The sequence below is a fragment of the Puma concolor genome, chromosome B3, assembly GCF_028749965.1.
Source record: "Puma concolor isolate L17-30 chromosome B3, mPumCon1.1.hap2, whole genome shotgun sequence".
NCBI classification, from domain to species: Eukaryota; Metazoa; Chordata; class Mammalia; order Carnivora; family Felidae; genus Puma; species Puma concolor.
Window position 1 is genome coordinate 106144554 of NC_141672.1, and position 9354 is coordinate 106153907.

The following is a 9354-nucleotide window of genomic DNA, read 5'->3' on the forward strand; positions in this document are numbered from 1 at the left end:
TGAACGGCAATGCCTCCCCATTCCGTGGCATGTGTGTGTTATGTGTGCGTGTGTCTGATACACAAACACCCACCCGTGGGTCTCAAATTTGAGGAAAGGAATATTAATCACATCTACAGAAAAGTGTTAGAGGCTCCTGCATCCCTCAAGATGTGCTTGGAAACTTCCCACGTTGAAATTCAACATCGCTTCTGCCAGGCCGGCTAAGAAGACTAGAGCTAATGACACTAAACCTCTGCTGTCTCCACGCTGCGGCATCCAGGGCTTTGACAGAAGTGCGGGAGGTGAAAGCTCACAGTTTCCATGTGGGCATCAGTGGGGTGGGTCAGGCTCCTGCCCAATCCGCCTACCGTCGGCAGCTAGTAGGGTCCGCATTGGCCCCACCGGAGCTCGCACCTGCATCATGATGCACACAGTAGGCCAGCAGTAAACGCTCCCTCAAGTCTCTCCATGCTTCCACCGTGTGTGGGCAGGAGGTGCCTGTACAACCCAGAATCCACATTTAAATATCTCCTCACCATTCCCCCAAAATACGGCCCCTCATGTCAGAAGCCTATGTCTCAATTTGAGGCTCACAAAGGGGTTGCTGCCCATTGGAGGGTGCATCACCCCCCCCCCCCCCGCAACTTATACAGCACAAAGCACCCCTTTAAGACATAACGAGTACATCCTGGGGACAATCTATAAAAGCAGAGCCCCAGGAAAGAAGGTTCCGAGACAGAGAAGGGGAACAGCAATAGTTTTGGAAGGCCCAACGGTGGGCTTCCGCAGGGCACGGCCCCCTCGGCCTCGGCCAGGTAACCGGGCCATGGGCTGCAGTAGACCGGGCCCTCCACACTACGAGCCTCTTCTACTGCCTCAGAACCCAGCATCCCCTCTCCTCACTACCTCCCATCGCTGACATTCTGGAAACAGAGCGCTTGCCGCTCCCTTTTTAAGGGGTTATAAACGTGAAGTGTATGTCACTCTGAACCCGCTCCGAGTTGCTCCATTTTGCTCATTTTGATGAGAGCTGCGTTTCCTGTCCAAAGGCGAGGAAGAAGCTTAAGGTCACCCCGCCACCCTGTGGCCACGGGGAGAACTGCATGCTTCACGCGGGACAGCCGCCGTGCTCCAGAACAATGAGGTCTTAAGCCGGAGAGAATTTTTGAATCTATTACTGAGATGAGCACCTCCTAAAACGACTCTACGGTAGTTATGAATTAGACTGGAAATGGCCTGTTTTCATACAGTTAGCCACAAATGTTATTGGGGTAAAAGGGACCGATTCGTCTATTTCTGGATGCTTTGTTCCGCTGAACAGAACGGCTAGAAGCCACCTCCAGGGCTTGTCCGGTCCATCCCGCTGCCCTAAGAAAGGATGCCCTTCAACCAGTCCAGGAAAAATACGTGCTGCCATTTTCTGAAGAGTGTTTGGAGGGAATGTCATAATTTCCTGATAATGCACACCCATGTGAAGCTCGGGGAGTCTGAAGGGTTTCCCTGGAGTCAAACCCAAATGAATTCTTAATATTGCCAAGACCCCCCAAAATAGGAGCAATCCCTTTTGAATCACATGATGTGAGTTCAAGTCCCAGGGCCAGCCCTTACTCGTTCTGGACCTTGTTGTTCTCATTCGTGAGGTGGGAAGGAGAGGAGTCATGCCTTACGGTCGCGGAAGTATCCGATGGCACACTACCCGCAAAAGTATGTTGTGAGGCACAAAGCGCAGTGAAAATGCGGATCCTGGTTATTCTCAGCAGACGTTCCAAAGTGGCAGAGGTAATTTCAACAGGGGCAGGTCGCTCAAAATTAGGTCCTCAAACACAGAACCTGGAGAAACAAAGAATGGGGCAGGCAGGGCAGGGTTGGTAGACATTCATCATACCTTCCTGCTTACAGAGCATGCTGAGAGGGAGCCTGCTTACAGCCCCAGGAAGCACTGACCTGTCCATTAGAATTTTAAGTCAGGCGTGATCCCCCTCACCCACACAATGCCAATGCAGGAGCATGGCTGGCAGGGGGCAGGGAGACCCCGGGGGCTCCGTGATAGAGAGCCTGTGTCTTTCAGGGAAAACATCTGTTGTGGATTTTCTGGAGTTCTGGTTTCAAATATTCCAGTCTAGTGCTCCCATAAGCACATGTGTGTTTGCAGGGGCCTGGCAATCGGGGTTCAGGAAGTAGAGTCCCCAGAGACCTGGGATCCAACATAATTCATCTCTGCCAGTGCCCTTTTGAAGCAGAGATCAAAAAAGAAAGCCTTCATTGGAGTTTCCGAAATCCCAATCCTGAAGTATAAGGCTCTCACAGGTCCCCACCCTCTCCAGGGAGTCGAAGGATCACCTTTTGAGGGAACCCTGAACCCCAAACTGGATCCAGAATCCTCTGGAGTCTCTGCAGCAGGCCCCTGGGACCAGGATCAGAAAAGACCCCTACTTGGAGAGCCGGCACAGCTGGGGGCTCGGCGCCCTCTAGTGGAAGTCGGGGAGAAGACAGTCTGGAGAGGCGCAAAGTGAAACCCAAGGAGGCAAACCAAATGAGTGTTTTCTTTCCGCCGCTGCACAATTGCCAGCTCACATCTGCTTCCACGTTGACCGTCGGACGGACTCCGGTGCCTCCTACGAATCTGATCCAGGGAACGACCTTCAATTCATAACAAATCACAGAAACCTTGGAAATTTTTCTGAACAGCAGCTCTCTCCACCTCCAAGAAAAACAATGAAGTTGGGTTTTTGGGAAGCCTGAGTCCCTTGATGTGTTTCGCACATGGTTCTGTTGGTTCAGAGAACTTTCAAGTCTGGGCATCAAATCCAGGCACAGCCCTTTCAAACAGGAGGTCTGAAAACCGAGACAAATAGTGGCTGTTCTTTTTAAATCGCCATCACTTCATTTGCAAAGCATTTTGGTCTTTTTATTAGTCCCTTTAAAGTATAAAACCCACTCTGCCGCGCACACGCGCGTGCAGGAACTAGATTCCAGTAATGCTTTGAGCAGATAGAGACGCTCTGCCCTACTCTGGGGGCATGTACCGAGGGGCGCCTACATTTTCAGAGGAGTTAAAAAATGTCAGGAAAGCAGAATTATTTAAGCACTAAATAAGAGTTATTAATATAGGGCTATCAATATACGTTTTGCACGGTTCATTTTTGTGTGATTTCAGATATTGAGGCAATCTATTAAGTGTAATAACAGTATGTGAATATAGATATTTGGCAGGAATATTAGGCCAAAATTACAAAATCAAAGACCACTGGGATTTAATTATTATCGTTTACTTGGTCCCTGAGCACTGTGCATCCTGCAGACACGTTATGCATATAATCTTATGTAATCTCTCCAACACCTCCATGAAGCGGGTATTCTGATTTCCGTGTTATTGTTAAGGAACTTAACAGAGCCTCTAAGTGACTGTGCTGGAAAAGGCTCTGCTCTCTCCTATCTGCTTTACTGCCTCCTGTGTACATGCTGTAAATGCTAGCGGGAATAACCTGCTTCTCAACTACCTTAAACCAGAGGATGCTGACTGGATGAAAAAAAATGTAAGGCAAAGAGGATTTCAAGTAAGAAAAGTCAAACGAAAGGAAATGCCTAAAAGGAAGGAGTTGTGGCACCTACAGCAAAAGGTCTTCATGGCCCTAAACAGTGTCTCTGATCCAAATTACACAAATACACCTGGCACCTTGGAAATCAAAATCAAACCGTGCACAAAACAGTGGTAAGTACTCCCAGGAAGACACAACATCCAAATTTACCGAAGGCACAGCTTCTGAATAACAGATTTGAAAGCACATATAGACGCTCCTTGCAAAAAGAAGACTTTGGCTCTTCTTTGGTGCACTTACTAAAACATTATAAATAATGTAAAAAAAAAAAACTTAAAATGATTAATTAATCTTAAACTTCACCTCTCCTAAATTAAATGCCTCCAGTCTAAGGGCCTGGCTGCTTGGTCTGAAAGGAATTTAGTTAGCATTTATAACCTGTCAGTGTAAATATCTTTTCAAGAGACACATATGATTATTTTAATTCAAGAAACCAATTCAGCATTTATAAAAGGTAACTAAATCCGTCAGCATCCCCGTCCATTTTCTTTTTGCATTAATAAGACTGTGCTTTATAATTTAATTCTGAAGTGTGGAATTCAAGTGTGCTTAGATTAATAATAATTATGCACATATTAATATATAAGTTTACTTTATTGCAGAAGAATTAAAATAAGGAAACTTTATTCTAAAATTTAAGAGCAATGAAAATGATAAAGTTTAGTTAGACCTGATTGTTTCTTCCTTACCTCAGTGCCTCCCTAGGCCAAAGGGCCCAGACGGAGACTGGTTCTCTCTGTGTCCCCAGCTAGCACAGCGCTTTATACATGGTAGGTGCTAAGTGTTTCTTCAATTGGCCTGGGCTGACAAGTGAGTTGCAGGTTTGATCCCTAGAAAGGTTTCTAAATTTCACCAAGGACAAGTGTACCTGCCGTTCTTTAAAAGAATGCCAAGCTGAGGCTCCTACGTGGCTCAGTCAGTTGAGCATCCGACTTCAGCTCAGGTCGTGATCTTTAGTTCGTGAGTTCAAGCCCCGCGTCAGGCTCACTGCTGTCAGCACAGAGATCCTCTGTCCCCCTCTCTCTCTGCCCCTTCCCTTCTTGTGCTCTCTCTCATTCTCTCCAAAATAAATGAACATGAAAAAAAAAATGGGAAGCTTATTACAACTGGGGCTTTTGACTTACGGTTCAAACTACTCCACCCCCCTAAAGGACTAGAAGGGCTTTCAGAACTCACCTGTCCTGGTCCCAGTGAGGAGACAGGCTTCCAGAGGTGAGGGTAGCTCTGACACCCCCACATAGGCCTTCCCACTACAAACCTGTGCTCCTCTCTTATCCTGTGAAGCGGGGCCCGGGGGTTGCCCACGTCACAGAGAAGCAGCCTGTCAAGATGAGTGACAGTAGCTCTTCTCTGTCCACAATGGCCAAGAAGCTGCCACATTCTCAGGGCAGGGCAGGCACACCCAACAAGCAGCACAATGGGCTTTGACTGTTGCCAGCACAGATGAGGTCAGAGCGTCTCCTCCTCAGCAGCTGGGAATTAGGAAAGGGGGGAAGATTAAAAGAAAAAGGAATTTGGGAAAAAAGAAGGAGAAATCAAAAACTGGAATCCAATGCAGACGGTGGGGGATTCGTCTGAACTACTCTTAACCACACGCTCCAACTTGGCCCTGTGTTGTACTGCATCTCCCGCCTAGATTATCAGCCCCATGAAGACAAGAGCCCTTTTGGAAGTATGGTATTTCTCTGGGAAAAGACACTCCATGTATTTCTGACATGAGGAAAAAAATATATAGCAAGCTTCCTCGGAGAGAAAATGAGTGGAACATTGTCTTTCTCTAAGAAGCCGCATCATTTCTGTTTATCTTTTTGTCTTGCCAAAGATGTTAAATCAAAAACAAATGTTTCTAGAAGCAACTAACTGCCCAGAGCTCTGGTTTTCAAATGAATTAATCAAATCAGCTCTAAAATATGTTTGTTGCAAAGTGTGTGTTCCGCTTTATTAAGAGGGAGATTTCTATTTTAATTTTTTTAAATCTTTATTTATTTTTGAGAGAGAGAGAGAGCGCGCAGGTGTGCCTGAGTTGGGAAGGGGCAGAGAGAAGAAGACAGAGGATCCGAAGCAGGCTCTGTGCTGACATCACGCCAACTCACCAAACATGAGCTTGGGATCTGAGCCGAAGTGGGACACTTACTTAACTGACAGAGCCATCCAGGCGTCCCTAAGAGGGAGATTTCTGATCGAAATGTTTAATGAGTGGTTAAACAAGGTATGCATAAGGCTGGGCTGCCATAGGTAAACAGTAAACAAGTGCCATCAAAGGTCAAAATCTCCTTAAATCCTAATCCGATTCCTGTCAAGGAATACTAGATCCAGAAACATCTCCTTACCCAGAAAACCCCATTTTGCTTAGATTGCTGAAGTAATTCAAGCCCAGCCTCTGCTCTATCAATGAAATAAAAAAGTTAGGCAGAGCTAATTAATAGTGTAAAGTGTCACTTAAATTACTCTCAAGCATTCTCAATTACCTTAGAAGCAGCAATTGACAATCATTTAGTATATGAGATATGAATCAACTTTATCTAATTCATTAAAGTGGGTCCCCCAGAGCCCTGGCCAGCCCATACTTTGATAGCCTAGTTTAACTTACAGAACCATTTGTACTTTGAAAGAAACAGAATTGACTCTCCTTAAAAATTCCCTTCCACAAAATAAATAGGTAAAGTTAAAAAAAAAAAAAAAAGGAGGGGGTGTGCTTGGGTGACTCAGTAGGTTAAGCATCTGACTCTTGACTTAGGCTCAGGTCATGATCTCAGTTTATGAGATTGAGCAGTGCTGGGAGCACAGAGCCTGCTTGGGATTCTCCCTCTTCCTCTCTCTTCCCCCCTGCCCCACTCGCGCGCACTCTCTCTCTCTCAAAATAAATAGGCAAACTTAAAAAAAAAAGTTCCCGGGGCGCCTGGGTGGCGCAGTCGGTTGGCGTCCGACTTCAGCCAGGTCACGATCTCGCGGTCCGTGAGTTCGAGCCCCGCGTCGGGCTCTGGGCTGATGGCTCAGAGCCTGGAGCCTGTTTCCGATTCTGTGTCTCCCTCTCTCTCTGCCCCTCCCCCGTTCATGCTCTGTCTCTCTCTGTCCCAAAAATAAATAACCGTTGAAAAAAAAAATTAAAAAAAAAAAAGTTCCCTTCCACATAGTCTGACTGAGTACATTTTTACCATACTTTACAGTATCTCTACCTTCAAGGAAAAGACACCTGCATTATATGTGGTAGTGTGGAGTCTGACTTCTTTTCATTGTTCTGTGCAGGCCCCTTGCCTCCCTAAGACTCCATTCCTGGCTCTGTAAGACAAGGGCCGTGGGTCCTAGCTTCCTTTGCACTCTGGGTTCATGCTTCGCCTTGTTGCAGCCACCATCATGTGTCAAAATCAAACCCAACTGCTTTGTTGGGAGACCATCTAATCTCAAAAATCTCTAATGTCAAAATCTCAAAATGTCAAAAATTTTGGGGTGCCTGGATGGCTCCGTCAGTTAAGTGTCCAACTTCAGGTCAGGTCACGATCTCACAGTTTGTGAGTTCGAGCCCCACTCGGACTCTGTGCTGAGAGCTCAGAGCCTGGAACCTGCTTTAGATTCTGTGTCTCCCTCTCTCTCTGCCCAACTCCCCCACTCATGCTGTGTCTCTTTCAAAAATAAACATTAAAAATTTTTTTTTTACAAATGTCAAAAATCTCTTGGGCAAATTAACACTCTAGAAGGAAAACATACCCGTGTTCCTGTCTGGGATTCTGATCCTAGGTGCCAGTGTTTTGGGAGTGGGAGGGAAGAAGGGGATGCTGGGGGATCTGCTCAATCAAATGTTAAATTTTCCTTAACTGCTCCCTGTTTTCAGTGTGACACCCCAAACTGCCCCCCACTGGGCCTGGTATCTCGAAATGCAGAAGCTCAATTTCCCCTGGGTACTAACTGCTGCTGCACTCATCACACCCTTGCACACGCCTCCTTCCTCCCACCTGTCTCCTTCAAAGTTAAGATAAGGGAGGTTAACAGGCTGTGGGGAGTTGGGGGAGATGTGGGGATCCAATTACTCATTTAAGACATTCAATGAATCCTCCTCTTTCCAGTTCTACCCAAAGCATGGCGTCCTTTACTTTCAAGGCTTTCCAGGGTTCCTCAGCATGATCCGCCCCCATCCCCACCAAATGCTCTAAATGCCAGCTCTATCCAGTTTGCTAAGTCAAATACAAATTTGTGGACACCTCTCATCTGCTGCCCCCTCCCCCCACCCAGGGCCATACCTGTTTCATGGCTGTCATCTGGAGGGGGTGTGGGAGGAGAGCACATGCATGCACAGGTTCCATCTGGCTTGGTTTACACAGACATCCTCAGGATGGGATTCATTCATTCGGTTTGCCCCTGTCTCCTCTTTTCCCTCCTTGCCTTTTGCCAAGACCCACAGCTACTTCAACATCTGTCTTCTTCCTCACCAGGAGCCCCACTTGTGGGTCAACTCTTTCCATACAGAGTGTTGTAGAGCTCTGGCCTTAGAGAAAGCCCTTGCTGCATTCTGGGTGCAGTTCATCTGGGGAGTTGGAGGGGTCAAATATTACTTCAGTTGAAATATTACCATGAGCATGAGGCCATGATCTTTTTCTCCTGCTTTCATTAGGAAATGTTTTGTTTAGATAAAGTGTGAAAAATAATCTTATAAACACACACGTACTACGTGGATTTAACAGACGTCAACATTTTGCCATTTTTGCTAGCAATCACTTTTACTGTTAATAAATCACTGTAGATACACAGTCATCCTGGTCCTATTCTTTTTCTCACTCTCCCTTCCCAGAAATAATCAGTGTTCTACAGTTGGCATGTGTAATTTTCATGTGCCTTAAGTTTCTCCCAACTTGTTTTCACTCAACATTTTGCTTTTTAGCTTATATAGGTACACACACACACACACACTTTCATTTCTTACAGTTGCTATTTTCGTATTCTTTTTACAGGTTGTTTTTTTTTAATCCACAACTGATAGACAGTTGTTTCCATATTTTTCTTTTTATTTAAAGTGTTGCAGCAAACATCCTTGTATATTTACTTATTTCCTCTTTGCTTGTTTGAGAGTTTCTCTAGGTCGGATGTCGACACTGGAATTGTTTTGTAAGCCTTTGTTGAGCTGTGTGGGTATTGCCAAATTGCTCTCTAAAGCGATTTTATATCCCATCAGCAATGTTTTACTGGGCCCACATTTCCACACCCTGTGAAGCATTGGATGTTCTCAAAGTTGGATTTTTTGTCAATCTGACATGGAAAATGGCAGGTCATTGTTTCGATTTGCATGTTCCCGGTTACTTTTCAGATTTCCTTTTCCGCAAATTGTTCATTGCTTTGGCTGATTTTTCTATCGGGTTGTCTTTTTTCTTCCTGAGATGAGGGAGTCCATCAAATATTATCATTAATAACCCTTGGTCAACTGTACTGGCTGCAAATATTCTCTCCTGTTCCATGGCTTATCACTTAGCTTTTCAATTTTTTTAAAGTTTATTTTTGAGAGAGACAGAGAGAGACAGAGCGTGAGCAGGGGAGGGGCAAAGAAAGGGAGACACAGAATCTGAAGGAAGCTCCAGGCTCTGAGCTGTCAGCACAGAACCCAATATAGGACTCAAACCCACAAACTGTGAGATCACAACCTGAGCTGAAGGCAGACACTTTACCAAGTAAGACACCCAGGCACTCCATTATCTTAATGGTCTTTTTCTTGCAGAAAATTCTAACTTATAAAGGATGATATATTCTCTTATTTTTCTTCCCTAAGTTTTATTTTTTAAAATATAAT

General features: G+C 45.5%; 1 long non-coding RNA gene across 1 annotated transcript; it reads right to left on the reverse strand.

Moving 5' to 3' along the window:
• Positions 1–1141: 1141 nt before the first annotated feature.
• LOC147580257 (uncharacterized) lies at positions 1142–9354 on the reverse strand. The gene is made up of 2 exons (XR_015252689.1): positions 7817–9354; positions 1142–2817 (listed from the first exon to the last, which is right to left on the reverse strand). It is a non-coding gene; the product is annotated as an uncharacterized LOC147580257 (long non-coding RNA).